This window comes from Enoplosus armatus, chromosome 5 (assembly GCF_043641665.1).
Source record: "Enoplosus armatus isolate fEnoArm2 chromosome 5, fEnoArm2.hap1, whole genome shotgun sequence".
Lineage (NCBI taxonomy): Eukaryota > Metazoa > Chordata > Actinopteri > Centrarchiformes > Enoplosidae > Enoplosus > Enoplosus armatus.
In genome coordinates, this window is record NC_092184.1 from 19,024,962 (window position 1) to 19,041,526 (window position 16,565).

Consider the following 16,565-nt stretch of genomic DNA (forward strand, 5'->3'; position numbering starts at 1 on the left):
AGTCCAGGTTACTGTGTCCAAACACTGACTAACCACATACCTCCCACATGTTAGGAGCTTGTCTGTGGCGCAATACACACACACAATTTGGGCAGAGCACAAGTCTATGTTAATCATCTAAAAATTCCTTTGTAATATAAAACTGCTTGTGTGCATTTTTATTTTGTTGAAATTATTATTTCAACAGTCATTTAGAAGGAAATTCCTGTAACTTCATAACCACAAAATAATAACAATAAATTAAATAAAACAAAATAAAATGTATTACATATCTGTGGCAATCATTTATTCTTTTTTCTCATGAGGGAGCTCTCAAGGAATTATGTCATTTCCATTGCAGTAATAAAAAAAATGTAAATTGTATTAATGTGTTTTTCAACAACAATAAATCAGTTCCAATACAAGACCATAAAGCCCCCAAAATATAAATCAATTGAATAATGCGATTAGAGAAAATCAAAACAAGGCTGCAAAAAATATGTAATGCAACGAATCCAGGCTGATCAGTCTGGTATTATTTTGTTAATAAAATTTTTAAAATATGCTGCTAAATTATTCTGGATTTAAATTGACTTCAGCTGACGTTTGAATTCGTTTCTGAAGGTGCAGTTTCATCGAATAAATTAGCAAACTATATTGACTTTAACAGTTTGTTTTTACAAACAGGAATTTAAAATAATATTCACACGATATAATAATGCTGACAATAATATTATTAATAATAATAAACGAAGAAAACAATTGTATTACTCTCTATACACATCAGCAACTCTCTTCAAGCTTCTAAAGAACAAAATGACAATAAATACAAGGAAGTGAATTATTATGCAAATCATAAGATCACTGGACTTCCATCGTTTACAAAACATTTATACAGCCTTTCTCTCAACGCATTGTAAGCGGTGTAACGTTGTTTTAATGTGTTAATATTTATTATACTGCAGCTGTAAACTTCACTGGGAAACAAATCAATTGCAGGAAACCGCGAGTGATAAGAATTATGAAGACGTAGCCGATTGTTAGGATGCAAAACGGAATCTCTCTTGGGGTCACAAACCTGTCTTTCTGCCTTTGTATAACCTGCCACTGAATAAATATTTAGCTTGCATGAAGTCCTTTGTCTGGACCAACACTGGATCTCCCCATTCATCCTGCAAAAACGCTGCAGTCTTTCACGAATTTAACCGACAAACTCAGTTTACAACGAAATGAACAATCAAAGTTTCTTTTATCTTTTGCTCTCAGTGCAAAAAAACAACAACAACAAAAAAAGTTGTGTTTTTACTGATAAAGTCTGTTTCGTCTTACCGTTGAAACTCTTTTGCACCGGCACCGTGCGACAGTTAAACCCTCTTGGGATGAGAACTGCGTCGCTAACCGAGGAAAAGTGATGAAAACTCCGGTTTAAAAAAAACAACAACAACTGTGAACGACCAAAACTCGACTGTCAAATAAACAACAAAACTACAACTCGTCTTTGCAGCGGCGCGTTGTCCGGATTTGTGACATTGTAAAAAGCACCAAGTGTTCGCTCGGTTGTTTTTGTCGGTGTCGGTGTGTCTTCAGGTCTCCAAGCCGCAGGACGAGTCGTCCATCTGACGCCGCGCGGTCGGTAAAAGTAAATCCTCTCTCACTATATTGTCTTACAGACACCGCGGACTCGGTAAGTCTCCTCTCACTGTCCTACAGACACCGCGGGTCGGAACTAAAGCACCTCCGGTAGGTACATCAACTTGCGCCCAACTTTTCACTGTGCGCGCTTCGCTTGGCTCGTCCGCTCCTCTCTTGTCACCCCTCCTGTCCTGACGCACCCAGGTGTCCTCTAGTAGCCATTCAACTTTTCATTTTTCTCTTCCTCTCCCCCCTCCTCAGCCACTCGGGATGTGTCGTCTATATGATAGCAGAGAGATTCAGGGGAGGGGGGGTTCAAGCATCGCCCCCTTACTCTGAGCGTCCCGGACGGTTTGTGTTATGTTTCTCCTTCACGCATTGTCTCACAAGGAAGGATCCAGCGTGTCCACACATAAAGCCCGGAGAGACTCGAAACACGGGACCGTCTTTGCTCCTGTCCCCCGGTCGGAAGCGACTCCTCTCCGCAGTAAATTTTAAAGTGACAGGGGCCCGGGGTTGGAAAGGGTGAGCGGGGTCAGGGAGAGGTCGGGATGGGGCTTCTAAAGGGATGAACTGCGCGCACACACACACACACACACACACACACACACACACACACACACACACACACACAGGCAGCCCTCTTTAATGAACCAACATAAGCATCAAAGCGCGTATCGTTATCCACGTGCTCCTAAACTTCTTCACAACACGCCGCGCCAGTTCATGGAGCATTTTATGACATTAACCTGAAGATCCCAACTCTTTTCTTTTTTTTAACCTCGAGGTTATGATTTAGTTTTGAGCTGCATTTATGTTTGAATGCTAGAGTAAATACAATAAGAAAAGTGGCAACTCGCCTGTAATAAAAACACGCAGCTTATTCTCTAATTGTGCTTGCGTTGGGGGAGTAATGTAACAACTAAGTGCTCCTCCTGGGGACCTCCAGGAAACTCCATAAGGACCATTGGAAGTCCCTGTGCCACAAATTGGGAACCATTGACCTAATCACCTGCTTTTCCCTGACTTGAACATAAAGTGCTGTAGGTAGTTAGGTTAGGTATACTTGCGCGTCCTCCTCCCAAAATATCCCCTTTCACCACTGCGCCCACACGCAAAATAAACACATGAATTATTATTTTTTTTAATGATCATAAAACCGTTCTTTTTTTTAATCAAAGATTAGACAGAGTAAGAGCTCAAGCTGGTCATGTCTGAATCAATCTTGAAACTAAAAACATATTTGTATTCGTCGCTCTCCTGCTCTGGCCTCTGCGCACCTGCTTTAGGCTCAAAAGAGGAGAGAAAATGTTGCATTCGCTTTATTTCTTCAGTGTTTAAAGCTGAACGTGATGCTGTGAATAAAAGGACACGCTTGGTATGGAATAATAAAGAAACGTCCTCGTTGTCGGCGGGTTGAGTTTATTAGGCAGCTCATAAAGCCGGAGAGGACAGGGCTTTGGCTGATGAGAGCAGATGATGATGGATAACGCCGCGCACTGTGACATTGACCTTCCATCCCAGATAATGCCTATTGTTTTACGAAATCGCGGAGCAAATGTGCAGGAAGGACAGGAAAAATCATGTGTAAATAAGGCAGGACCCCGCCACCGATTCCCATCGTCTCGCACTCCTTGAGAACCGAGGAGAGACCCCGGTCCGCCCGGTCATTGATTTCCTGCCTCTCCTCGACTTGTCCATTGTTGGAACCCTTTTTAATTTAGCCATAAATTGGGAAAGCTCAAGTCGAATGAGCTGTTCTATTTTCTTCCTGTCAGGATGAGGGATTTGTTTTATGATGCATTGTGTATTAAATACAAGTAATCTGGGAAAGTGATTGCTTCACGGCCTCTCCGGGTCTGATCGAGGATCCCGATAGAGAGAGAGGGGTCTGAGAGCTCTTTTTCTGAACGGGAGGAAATGTCTGAAAAAGGAGGATAAACACGCGGGGTTTTGTGGTATCACTGGGGGTAAATTGGGTTAACAGTAACAGGACCCCTTAAGCCTGGCAACACGAAGACATGTTGCACTTCTCCCCCCCGTCAGGAGATGGCGTGCTCAACTGAACTGAACTTCTTAAACATTCCTCAATGGATAGTTGAACATTTCAGATGACGATATGATACTTAAACATAGTTATGCAGTTGTGAAGTGGCGTTGTTTTTTTTTTTTTAACTCAATCTTATTTTTTTTTTAATCAATAAACAAAATAACAACAAAATAATCACATTCACAACAAAACTGTGTGCATCTGTGAAATATAATCTGGTGACTTAAAAGTCTGTTTATGACACTGATCAGACATCAGCAGCTGCACTACTTCATCTCCAGAAATGTACTCGAGATAAGCCGTTTTATAAGTGTTATAGGGGTCTAACACTTGGGCACAGAGGTGCGTTAACTGACTCAAAAAAAAAAAAAAAAATCAATCCAACTTTCCTTTGTGGGTCACGTGTTGGTTTCACTTCTAGTTTAAAGCACCGCAGCTTACACCTCCGTTTGTTACAGTCTGCTCACACCGGTCCGCTTTTTGACTTATTATAAGATGGGGGGAGGGGGGGGGGTCATTTCTTTCTCCTCCACGTGAATTGCAGCACAAAACACCGACATTAAGGCGTCAAATTGCTCGATGGGACATGAAAGATTCAGCTGTACGGGCTTGAATATATAATCACCTGAACGAGCGGCCATAAAGCCCTTGAATCTGCATTGAAAAAGACCGATGGGGGCGAATTTAAAACACTTGTTCATTTGTTAATAAAGCGCGAGAGTGATTTGCAAGGCGCAGCTCTAATTTATATTTACTCCACCAATCCGCCGTAAACAGCGGTCTGATGTGCTGAGATGAAATAGATCTGTTTTATCTGAATTATGCCATGCCTTTGTCATAACCATTTTGACATAGCTACTAAATAGCGGCGTGGAAAAGCTGTTTATCAACAGATTACAAACCAAACACATGCAGGCTTCAGGGTATGTTAGTTCCGACTATATCATGCCACACAGCATTTCATACTTATTTAAGGGACTCTTAAAACATACAGCATCCGCGCGATGTTTAGTGCCGAGGCTTTAAAGTGCTGTGAAATTCTTGAAAGGAGGTTAAATTGCTTAAATGGGCCCATGATTATTTTGCTTGCGGCTTTCTTGTTTGTTTTAGGAGTTCAGTCACGCAAAAACCAATTCATAAGTGAATGTAGGGAATTTTTATGATCAAATAGCTTCATATTTCACTTGATCTGAGGTTCAGCTTCATGGGCGTAAAACTGGGCCGTTCTTTTTTTTTTCATCCTTTGAGTTAACTTTGCAGCAATATTTGTCTGGTATAGAAAAAAAAAAGTGATTTTGGATTTTGCTGCTCAATCTCGAGCCATGTGAAGTCAGATGGGACAGGCTGGAGAAGAGGGGGATTCCCGTGTGGGTTGCAAACTGACTCCAGCCAGCGAGCTGCAAGAAGCCTACCGCTGCAACCGAGGGGCCACATGGAAACACTGTGTAGGCCTGTGTGGCGCATTCCAGCACATCCTCCAGGAGAGCGGAAAGAAGAAGAAAAAAAAAAAAAGAAAGAGAGGAGAGAAAGAAAATATCGCAGCCAAATCCACATGAAATAGCATTCACGGCGAGACCTCCCATTGACACCGGCGTAAAAGCTGCATTAAGCCTCCATCATGACTCTGTAGACACTGCCCCCCTGCACATTTTATTTTGCTTAAATGTGGTGCGATTCAATCAAGTGGTAAAAACTCATTTAAAGCTCAGAGGAACTGTTAGGCTACAGTTTGCACAACACTCTGCAACTTTGTTTTATTTAATTAACACATCCATCAGCCAAGATTAGTGCGACAAAACGTGAACTGTGCAGGTTTAAGCCCCTATATTAAAGGATAGACCCGGTGTCCATATAGCCCAATTACCATTAAAACAGAGCAGAGGAAATGAAAGGGGAAAATGTAAATAAAAAATTTCCTTGGGTCTGGAAGTAGGCCCGTTGTGAGCGGCGTGTTAATCTCCACCTCAGTAATTTGGTTCTGCGGGAGAAGACAGAAGCCCTGCTGCTGTGCCCTGCACTTCATAAATCACTGCTTTATGTGGACAAGGTCAGCGCCACCCCCCCCGCCCCCCCCTTACCACCACCACCTCCACCCTTCCACTGGCCCCTCCCGGCCCCTCCGCCATGTTTACCCGGCCGCCCGGGGGCTCTCAGGACCAGACCAGCTCACTTCTAATTACTTTGGATTATTTTCATTTGCCGGGGGTCAGCCAGGCATTCCGACAGAGAGAGAAAGAGAGAGGGATGATTTCTTGACAAATTCTGTGGCCTGAGAGGAACAGGCCCTGCGTGTTTGCTGAATTAGCACCCGGTCATTTTGTTTTGGCACTGTCTGCTCCTGTCTCTGACAGCTGGTTGCAGTGACAGGCCGGCCAGAACTCTGCATACATGTCTATATTACCAAATCCTCTATTTCATTCATAACTACATTTTCTTTTAGAGTAGGGGGGTTCTTCCATGGTGGGATGAGGTAAATCAATTCCCATTAAAGAGGGCAGACATATTTGTTTCATCCGTTTTATAGAGAGGAGTGTCAATTTTGGAACAAGGCAGGGCATCACGACGTGATGCTTGATTGAGAGGATTTATGAGAAGACATGATCTCATCTCATTTACCAGGTCAGAGAAGGATGGTGTGAGGGAGGCTTCTTACAAAGGGACATTGTGCCTTTTCATCATTAAAATGCATTTGTTAATCTGAACTGCAGAAAGAGAGAGAGAGAGAACTATCTAACAAACTTAAATTATTTCCATCACATTAAAATATTAATATAATACAATCCTACTACAAATCTGGGCTGTAATCTGTGTTACAGAAGCACAAGTGCTGGATTAAAAAGAGCACATGCATATCTCCACCATGGATATTTAATTAGAATAAATGTGATGTGTTTAATAGATCCTCAGTGTGAATGAGATATATCGTATCTTGGCTGGCACAAGTGACCAGGCGCTGCAACAAGACATGCTCACTGGGTTATAAAGGAGCAGTGCAACCTACTATTAAACATGATTTGAGCATCAGGGGGAGGAGGAAGAGTGGATGTTATGCAACACTCAAAAGTCAATTTAAAGATAATTGGTTTTAACCTGATGTGCGCTGTTGTTTAGCGCCTGGTATGTGGCTGCAGCGGGTTGGGGGTCTTTGAGAGGGTGGGGTGGGGGGTAGGGGAGGTGGCAGCGATGTACAGAAAGTAGTACTGCCTGTGGTAATCGCAGACACTTCCTCCGCAGAGCCTCAGCATACAGGGCCACACTGTATGTGGGCTACAGGGTGCGATAAAGCTGCACAAGAGTCAAAGGTCACGTTTTTCAAGCATAAATCCAGCGGACACACAGCTCCCATACGCATGGGACAGACTGGAAACTTAAACAACCCACTCCACCCCACTCCAGCCCAGCGGAGAAAGGGGGGAGGTAATTAGAGCATGTTGCCGGTCGCCGCAGGGGGAACAAATCGGCTCTAAAACGCTCATAGATATCATCTTTAAAAGAGCTTTTTATGTACAAGAGGTAAAGCGGTATGGAACTGAACACGGCACTTCAGATGTTCAAGTGTCACACATTCATTACATTTATTGAGCTCTCTTCTCACGTTTAAAGTCAGGGGCTCTGCTGTAACACTGCGACAATCTGCTTTTCATATACCGTGTCCAATTGCAAGGCTAATATTTTAATGTTGGCTGATATCAGACCCATGTAATACTTGTTCAATGTCACAAGAGAAAACGCTGCCATGCCAGCTGGATATCGTACAGCCACCATAGAAAAAAACTGAATCTTTTAGAAAAGGCGACTGATATCATATTAATGAAGGATGAAAGAAGCTGATTGGAGGTAAAGAATGCATTGTTGTTATATTTACAATTAAGCTTGAACAAGATACAACTGAAAACCAGTTAACATGTCTTGGACAGAGCAATGAATTTGGTGAAAAAGACCAGCTGCCCGAAGGCGATGCAGGTGGAGAAACAGACACCCAGCAGTTGATGGCTCACAGATACACAGACCCTTTTGTGTGTTTACGTTTATTGGGTGTTTTCCTTTTTTTGCAACGCAAAGAAAAAAGCTTACATTGTTGCACTGAGGAGAAACATGACAAGTGGGACTAATGGGTATTTCTTATCCAAAATTTACAAGTGGTCAATGTGAGAAAGTGAGAAAATGTTCTTGAGTAAGTGCAAAGCATAAGCAGATTGTGGAAGTGCGTTCACTATGTCCAGCGCACACACACGGAAACCCCCACCACACACACTGGAATTTGTTACCCAGCGCAGGTCAGCTCAGTGTATGTGGGCATGATTAAAGTCAGAATTAACTCGGAAAACAACAAATCAGCTGCAACAACCCTAAAATGAAGGAAAGCTGAGCAGCTCACACATAACACAGGGACACGGAGTGGCTGCCATTAAAGGCTTCACTGGCTTTCAGTAGCATCAAAGAGGCCCCTGAGTTAGGCTGGGATTATATTTAACCCGGGAGCTTGTTGCACTGCTGAGTACAGGGCACATGCTGATGCTGCTGCCAGTACACCATGCTTCTGGCTTTCAGACCAACGCTCTCATTAAAATGTGGCTTGGGCACTGTTTCCTACAGGAACACACACATGGAGTAATGCACGGACACACGGAAAGACAGAAACAGTCAACAACAAAACAAAAAACAGAAAAATGACATATTACTGTGGCGACTTTATGAATTCATGACCATATGCTATGATATGTTTTTTTTCTTCTTCTACTTCTAACAGAACTACTACTCTTTATGGTAATATTTTAAACTCTTAATGTTTATTTATCCTTCTATAATTCATCATACTTTACTAGTTGCACTAGAGCTAGGTGAAAACACACAGGATATTTTGCAATATTGATATAAACTGTATATAGCAAATATATACAAAATCACATATAAAATTACATATGTTTGATTACTTTACATATGGTTTTCATCATATATGAATAATGTAACATATATATACTTAACAAATATATCATAAATCAAAATGATCAAATTGTTGTGCAGTTACGTATTACATGAGACTAAAATCCTCATGTGTAGAACTTGAACTTTAATACTTATCTTTAATCGTTTTTAATGAGAGCTCATGCATAAAAATGAATCTGGCTAACAGAAATTTCAAGAAGATTTTCCACAATATGCTTCTGCTGGAAGTCGATAAATGATAATATTGACTCATCCCCCATCCCTGGTGCATACAGGCTTGTAAATACAAGAACAGATGCAAAAGTTCTCCGCGGACGTGTGCATGCCTGCAGGAGGCCCAATCCTGAGACAATGCAATCTCACTTGGCACATTTCAGCAGTCAGACTTGATATGAACCATCAGACATGTGCGTCAATACTCCCAAGGTTTATTCAATTCCAAACCAATCATTCTGGTGTCATACACTTTTGGGTTAATATTCTAACTGTGAGGCCCAGGGCTAGGTGAAGATAAATCAGCTTTTATGATGGGTTGTTATGGTTTTTACGGCAGTGGGGTTGTGAGGGACTGATTTGGGGATCAATCACCTGCAGGTGTCTGCTGGGGGCCGGGGTGCTGTGAGGATCGATTGAGGATCTAGAGCTGCGGTGATGGAATAGATGTGTGTTTGTGTGTGTGTATTGAGATTGGGTGCAGTTGTAGAAGTGTGTGAGAGACAAAAGTGATGAAGGTGTGTATGTGAGTGCTTCAGAGACAGAGAGGAGATATATCTGGGGCTGCAGCAGTGATGAAGGGCCGCTGGACTATGACCACACCATCTCGGCTCTTATCGGAGACCCCCCCCTTCTCCCTCTCTCTCAATCCACTTCTTTATCTATATGGCACTTTGGAAAATCTCATTGTCACACAACATTTAACAAAGACAAAAGTCTCAGGCGGGCAGCTGGAGATGACTGGCCTGACAGAGCACGGAGCTGGTGTGCAGAGTATCCCTCACACAACCTCTCTCACTCACGTCTTGCGTGTTTTCCACTGGGAGAGGCCAGCAATGTGGGCGCAAAACACCGCCAAGAGACACAAACAAGTGTGTGCATCTCTGCGCACAGATGGCACGAGCGCACATCAACACGCAGACACATTCGCTGCGCTGAAGTTTGACAGTTTCTGTCTCTTTCTCTTTCCCTCCCTCCCAGGATACGGTGTTTATACGCATTCAACATCTCCCCTGACCGTCAGACGGCTGCTTCCTCCGTGCTGTCAGCGGAGCCCGGGCTGAAACAAAAGAGGCGGAGAGCGAGGCCTACGGTTTCTGAATCAGAGGAAGTTGGTGCTGATTACGCTGCCCCTGAAGAAGCATTCCGATCCTGTTAACTCGCACGCTGGCTGCCAACTCCAAACCATGCAGCAAAGCACTGGGAGAGTAAACCTCACACAGCCCCACCCTGAGTGCCCTCTGCCTGCCCAGGACAAGCATCTGCCCTCTCTTCCTTTTCACTACTTTCTTTTCCTCCTTTGTCTCATCTCCTCTTTCCTCCCTCTTTTTTATTTATCCCCTTTGTTCTTCTCAACTGCTGCTGATGCTTCTCCACTCCTAGATCCTCTATTTACCCTCTTCCTCCCGTTTCTACTAATCTCTCCTCCACCTTCTGTTTTGTTTTTATTCCTTTTTGAGCCTCTCATCTCCTCCATCATCCCCTCCGCACAGAGACACGACAGCAGGCTCTCGTTGGAGGAGAGAACATTCCACCTTCTTCACACCCTTACCTCTCTATCCCTGATGAATGCCTTCACTCCACTTGTTTATAAGATAGAGGGGGTTATTCATAATCAAGCCTAAGAGAGTATGTACACACTGTGGACATCCTGATAGAAGGCAACGTATTAAATTTCTGTTTGTTTGACAGGAGCGCTGTCTCTCTCCTTCTCCTTGACGGGAAGACCCCCATCCATCCAAGCAGGGGGCGCGACCCCAGCAGCACTCCCCTCTCTTTCTCTCTCTGAAGTGCTAACACATATTAAGTAAATGAAGAGTCTCTTCAGGCCGGCAGGAGACAAACGAGCTTCTTAAACATCGGAGGAGTGGCGGTTTGATCTGGTGTCGGCGGGTGTTTACGACGTAACTGCGGCAGAGTTGTGTTTGTGATGTTACCCATCTAAGTGTGTTTATACTGTGGTGGAGATGGCCCCGGTCTCTTAGCCAGGTGCTGAAGCTCTACGTCTTCTGTTTGAGAGGGAGAGTACGCTCATGGCTTTGGAGCGTGTGTGTGCGTTCATACCCTGCAAGCTTGTGTGTGGCAGTGCTTGTAGGCCAAATGCTGTCCAGACAGGCAGAACCAGAAACAGGTTTCAGGTTAGGGTGTCTGCTCTCATTCTCCTCCAAGCTTTTCCTCCTGTCTTTCTGTCTCATTCTCTCTTTCTCTCAGTGATTATTGTCATTCTTGCTGTTGACAAAAAAAACAAAACAACACTACTAGTGGGAAGTGTAAAAAAAAAGGGGTGGGGGTGGGCGGGGAAGCACGACCGAGCCGCAGTGGGCTGACGGCGGTAGTGGGGGGCTATAAGGCCCCCAGGGTGGGTATAGGGTTTTGGTGAGGGCTTGGGGGTTGGTGGTGAGGTGTGCTCGGAGAGAGGGCCCTGGTGTAATCTCAGTGCTGAATAGACGGAGCTCTTAATAGAATCCCGTCGTCCGGCTGCCACCGAGAGAAACAAGAGCTGTAATGGATGGGCTCAGCTCTGGCTCCCACTTTCCCCCCCGTGACCCCTGCGTTGGTCAGAAGTAAGAGCTAAAGAAGCATTGTAGCCTCGGGCCTGATTGAATGGGGAGGGAGGGAGGTGGTGGTGGCAGTTGGGGGGAGAGGGGGGGAGGCAGCCGCACTGATAGACCAATTTCCCACTACTACGAGCAGTAGGGCTTGATTGATGAGGGCTGGTGCTGGTGAGAGGAGGCCCATCACATGCGATCACATAAATACTTATTCAGCTCGAATTGGGCCTGACAAGCCTTACGACAGCTTTGTGCTGTCACAGATATCATTGGAAGGAAAACGCATCATTAATCATGCGTAATTAACTTTTCCAAACGGAGGTTCGGCTTGGAACCAGTAGTAACCCACTCAGTGCCCAGATAAAAAATTCCAGCATCTTAACTGGGATTGGAGAGGGCCTTGTTAAAAGCTAGAGCCAGTTTCCCCTGAGCCGCTCCGTTTGTACAGGAAACGGCTTCATTAGTATCGGTTTAGGGCTCTAATGGCCCCGATACAAAGCCTCCTCTCTCTAACCCAACCGTGTTCAGTGGCCTTACAGTGCAATATCCTGTGAGCGCGCACGGCCATAATGTTCTCCGTTTGAAGTCGGAGCAGAACCCATGTGAACGCCTGCCACTAGTTAACTACCTTGACCCAACCATAAAGCAGTGTGGAGGAGTGACCGTTGGAGAGCCCAACTAGCTACGTGGTTTCATTCTTGCTCTCTCTCTCTCCTGGCCAAAGGTAGCCTCCCCATGGGAGTAAACTGGACCAGAGCCCTTTTGTTTTAAAGCAGCAGACCAAATGATCTGCCTCACATAAGGAAAAACACAAACACACACATACTCATACACTGATGCCTGCACAGACGTACTACCATATCTCATCTGATCAGCATTCCTCCTTCAGCTCTCCAAGCAGTTCGCACGGGAGAAGACAGAAAACAATGAGGGCAAAGCTACTGTGTACCTTTAAGTGGAACTGGAATCAAAGCTCTTTCAGGAAAATCAAATATTATCTTAGAGTTTACAAAAGAATTAGAAAATATGTTCTACAACTCAGAAAACAACACAAAGCCTAGAAACAGGCTGGTGAGTTAAAGTATATCAGTACAGAAGTCCTTGTAGCACATACAGTGCAACATATAATTGTTCTAGACTTGTGCATTGATTTCAACAATAATTCAGGTGAAATGACAGCTTTAAAAGTAAAACAGTCTTTTCTTAAAAATGTACAATCCCACTGGTGCAGTACTCAAGATGCAGGTATGCTCTATTATCCCCCACAGCCACAGATCCCATTTTTCCTGAGGGTTCTTGTGGGCATCACATATTTCTCTGACTCACTTTTAGACTTAAGTTCAGACGTACTTATGACATGCTTCAGTGTGCACTGTTAGATGAAATTATATCGTATTTCTGAGAGAACGGGCTCCACAGCAAACTTTCCATTTTTTCCATACATGGTTAGCAATCGACACAGTGGATCACAAACACGTACGCATGCACACACTCCCAGGTTCAGTCATCCCTCTCCTTCAGTTGGTCATCTGTGGTCATTTCCTCTAAACATCATCCTCACTGCAGCAGGGACTTGACTCATTTCCTGCCTGCTAATTAGCTCTGTCTGGCCTGAGAGAAAAAGAAGACGACACACTAAAACATAATAGTCATACTCCACATATAGACACCATGACATCGTCTGAGCAGAACCATCTACAAGCACTAACAAACACACAGAACACACACACACACACACACACACACACAGCATCTTACTTATTACTACATTAAAATGCATTTTTACAACACTGCTGTGCTTGCGGATGGGGGTGAGATCAAATCATCATGGCAAAATGGCAGCTATGTTTTATTCGAGCAGATATTGTACTGCAGCCTGGCTTGGCAACAGACAGTATGTAAAAATAGCGAGTAAAACACAGTGAGGAGCTCAGTGAAAACAGTCTGTATGGTTACTGGCACAAGCAGGACACAGCTGACTGAAATCTCTGTCAGGCACATGGTGAGGAAAGCAACTACCATTATTGGCTGCCCTGGTCACCCCTCCAAAGTCCTTAAGGTGCCACTTCAGAGTGTCTAAACCGAAGAGTAAAAGAACCAGTGATTGATTCATTTATCATTATGTACATTACACTGATGAGTGATTTGTTTTTTTCAGCTGACTACTTCTTTGGGCTTATCAAATGCCATTTTCTTGATGCTTGACTGCATGAGTAGCTTTGCTATAACATGTTGATTTGTTGTATGTTTTTAATCCCTGCTGGCAGAACTCAATTAAAATATGAACTGTGCTTAGTTTGGCTGAATTAAGATGAGGGGAAAAGAGTATAATGGGATAGATTTGAATGAATCAAATTTATTTAATTTAATAGAATTGAATCAAGCTGAATTTTAATGAATAGCAGAAGTCCTCCCTGAAATGCCCCCTCTAGTTCAGAGTCCCACCAACATTGTATACCCTTTCTCCTACAGTAACTGTGGAGCTATAGCTATGTATTTTAGCCTAACGTCCAGCATCTGGTTTCCCAGACCAACCCCTGCTTGATTTAGTTCTTTACACCCCTTACTCACCTACACTCACATCTCCATTTGGATGAGCAGCCTGGGCCAGTAAAGCAGAGTCAAGGCCCAGACTAGGTGGCGGGGACAGGGGGTTCAGTCTCAAGAAGACAGGCCTAAATAATAGCAAAATTAATTCAGGAGTCTTGGGGAGAAACAGACTTGGGTTGCTTCAAGTACACAAATCCACATTCAATTATATGTTAGTCTAGATATGGGACAATCCAACGGTAATGGAGACAGGTGGTTAAAGCAAGACCACACGCAGAGGAGGAGAGACGAGGAAGAGTGGAGGAGTGCGAGAGAAAAGAGGGAGTGGGTGAAGGGTCAAGTACATTCAGTCAGCTTAGTTTGACTTATATGGAGAGGGGAGACAACAATAAGTGCTTGTGTGTCAGGGCCTTGAAGGCAGCACAGCTCTTCTGCTCTCACAATGGCTTCCCACTCCAGGGCCAAGCACAGCCTGAGCTCACTTAGTAACATCACCCCAGTTTCTCCCGAAACTACATTTCACTGATGGTCTTCATGATTTGTCTGTGAGAAGAACAATTTATAAGCTGGTAAAAAGATTCAAATAGCCAAATAACACTGTCTACTTCTCATTACAAACATCTGCAGTTGGCCTCGGTACTTGTAAGCCTTACTTGGCGCAGTTGTGGGAACGTGGCTATTGTGTAAGCCCTTAAAAATAATCTGTCTGCTTTCAGCTCAGCTCAGTTGCTCAGGATAGATGATTGGCTGACAGTCGGGGCTGTTTTTTCTCTCATTCACAGATAGGGTATTCTTAAAGGGGTGTCTTGACCATTGAGGTTTGTTTGTAAGATAACAGGCCACTGACAAAGCTCAGGTTAAAATTTTACCGGCATTGAAACTGGTGTAAAATCACCCTTTTCAAGTCACATCAATTTTATTTGTATAGCCCGAAATCACAAATCACAACTTTACCTCAAAGGGCGTTACAATTTCTACAGTGTATGACACCCGCTATCCTTAGACACTCCATTCAGATAAGGGAAAACTGACAAAAAAACCAAAAGAAAACAACTATTCAACGGGAAAAAAAGTGAAGAAAGCTCAGGAGAGGGAAAAGAGGAGATATCCTGCCTCCTGGATCTTTTTACTTCTCTGTTAAGCATAAAAAGTATGGAAAAAAATCACTCCTATATACCAAGTCAACATAATTAGTCCACTGCTGAAGGTTGTTACATTTTGCAGCCAGAATCTATGTAATCACAACCTGCTTGCTGTTTCCTTTGAATGACCTACATTTACTTCTATATTCAAGCCTTTAAATCTTTAGACTGGGGTCAAAGCCATATTGTGGGGACAGTGTGGGTAGATTCGATATGCATCAGGCCTGCTGAAGGTGGATAATGTGTGTCATCACCACCCATTTCGGTACAACAGTAGGTCTGTCTTATAAATACCTCTTAAGCCAACCAGAGCACCCTCCAGAGGTCTGACTGATGCTTGCTAAACCTCAGGAGCGTGTTGAATGCTAGAAAGAGGAAAGGGAGGGAAAAGAGACGGCCTTCTTGGTAAAAAAAGGCCTCAGTGTTAATCAGAGATTTCCCAGAAGAGCTGGAGTCATCGCCTCAGGGCAGAGAGAGCGAAAGAACGGAGGGTAGGTACAGAGGTGAGGAAACGAGAGAAGACTTGAATGAGAGATAGACGGGGAGACGGAGAGGAGAGGAAGGAGGCAAGGAAGGCAGGCTGCATTCCTGTGGCCACAGCTGCGGGAGCTGCAATCACTAAAATGTAGCGCTGTCTCAATGCCGGCGATTTCTGGACACGTTACAAACGAAATAAAACAGCACGACATGTCTGTTTTTTGAATCAAAGAAGAGACTAGCAATCAACATGCTGGGGTTTACACTACCTCCCTCCTTCCTCGCTCTCTTCCTCCCTCCATCCTTGCCTCTGGCTGACTGTCATTCCCACCATGGCAGGGATGACCCCCTCTCTGTCTCTATATTTGCCCCTCTTTGTTCACCACTGGCCAGTTGGGGCAGGCATCAGAGACTGAGACCATCGATCATGGGCCTGACAGCGGGCCCCAGGCGGGGACGGCCCTGTTATTTGGACTCTGTGATGACTTCCTCAAAAAGGGGCCCCTCCTTCCCTCATAGGCCTGGCATGGCTGAGGTTTGGTTTGGAGCCTCCATACCTTCCCTGTATGTCCATAGAAAACATATTGGATTCACTGGCCGCATGTTTGGGTCACGCTAGGGTGAGCAAGACAGATAGAGTGTGGAGTGGGAGTAAAATAGGTTGAGGGAGCACAAGTTGTGGTCCTGGAAGTTTCTCGGTAGCTTCTCCAGTCCCAAGGAGCACCACGATGAGGACTTTGGCAGCAGTAATAATAGAAGTCGAGGTTAACAGAGTACATTTGAAATAAGAAAACAAAAAGCACCAGCTGGAGTGCTTAATTTATGGACGTGACCTGTCCAAGTCCTGTCTAGCAAGATACAGAAACAGTACATTATAAATACTTTAAGCTATCATTTGGACCCATGTGTTTATTTTATCTTGGTTTGCGCCCCCACGTCTTTCCACATGACAGTGTGTGAACATCTTTGAAAAAGACGAACCTAAAAATACACAAAAAGCTCCTTCCCTCCCATTCAATATCA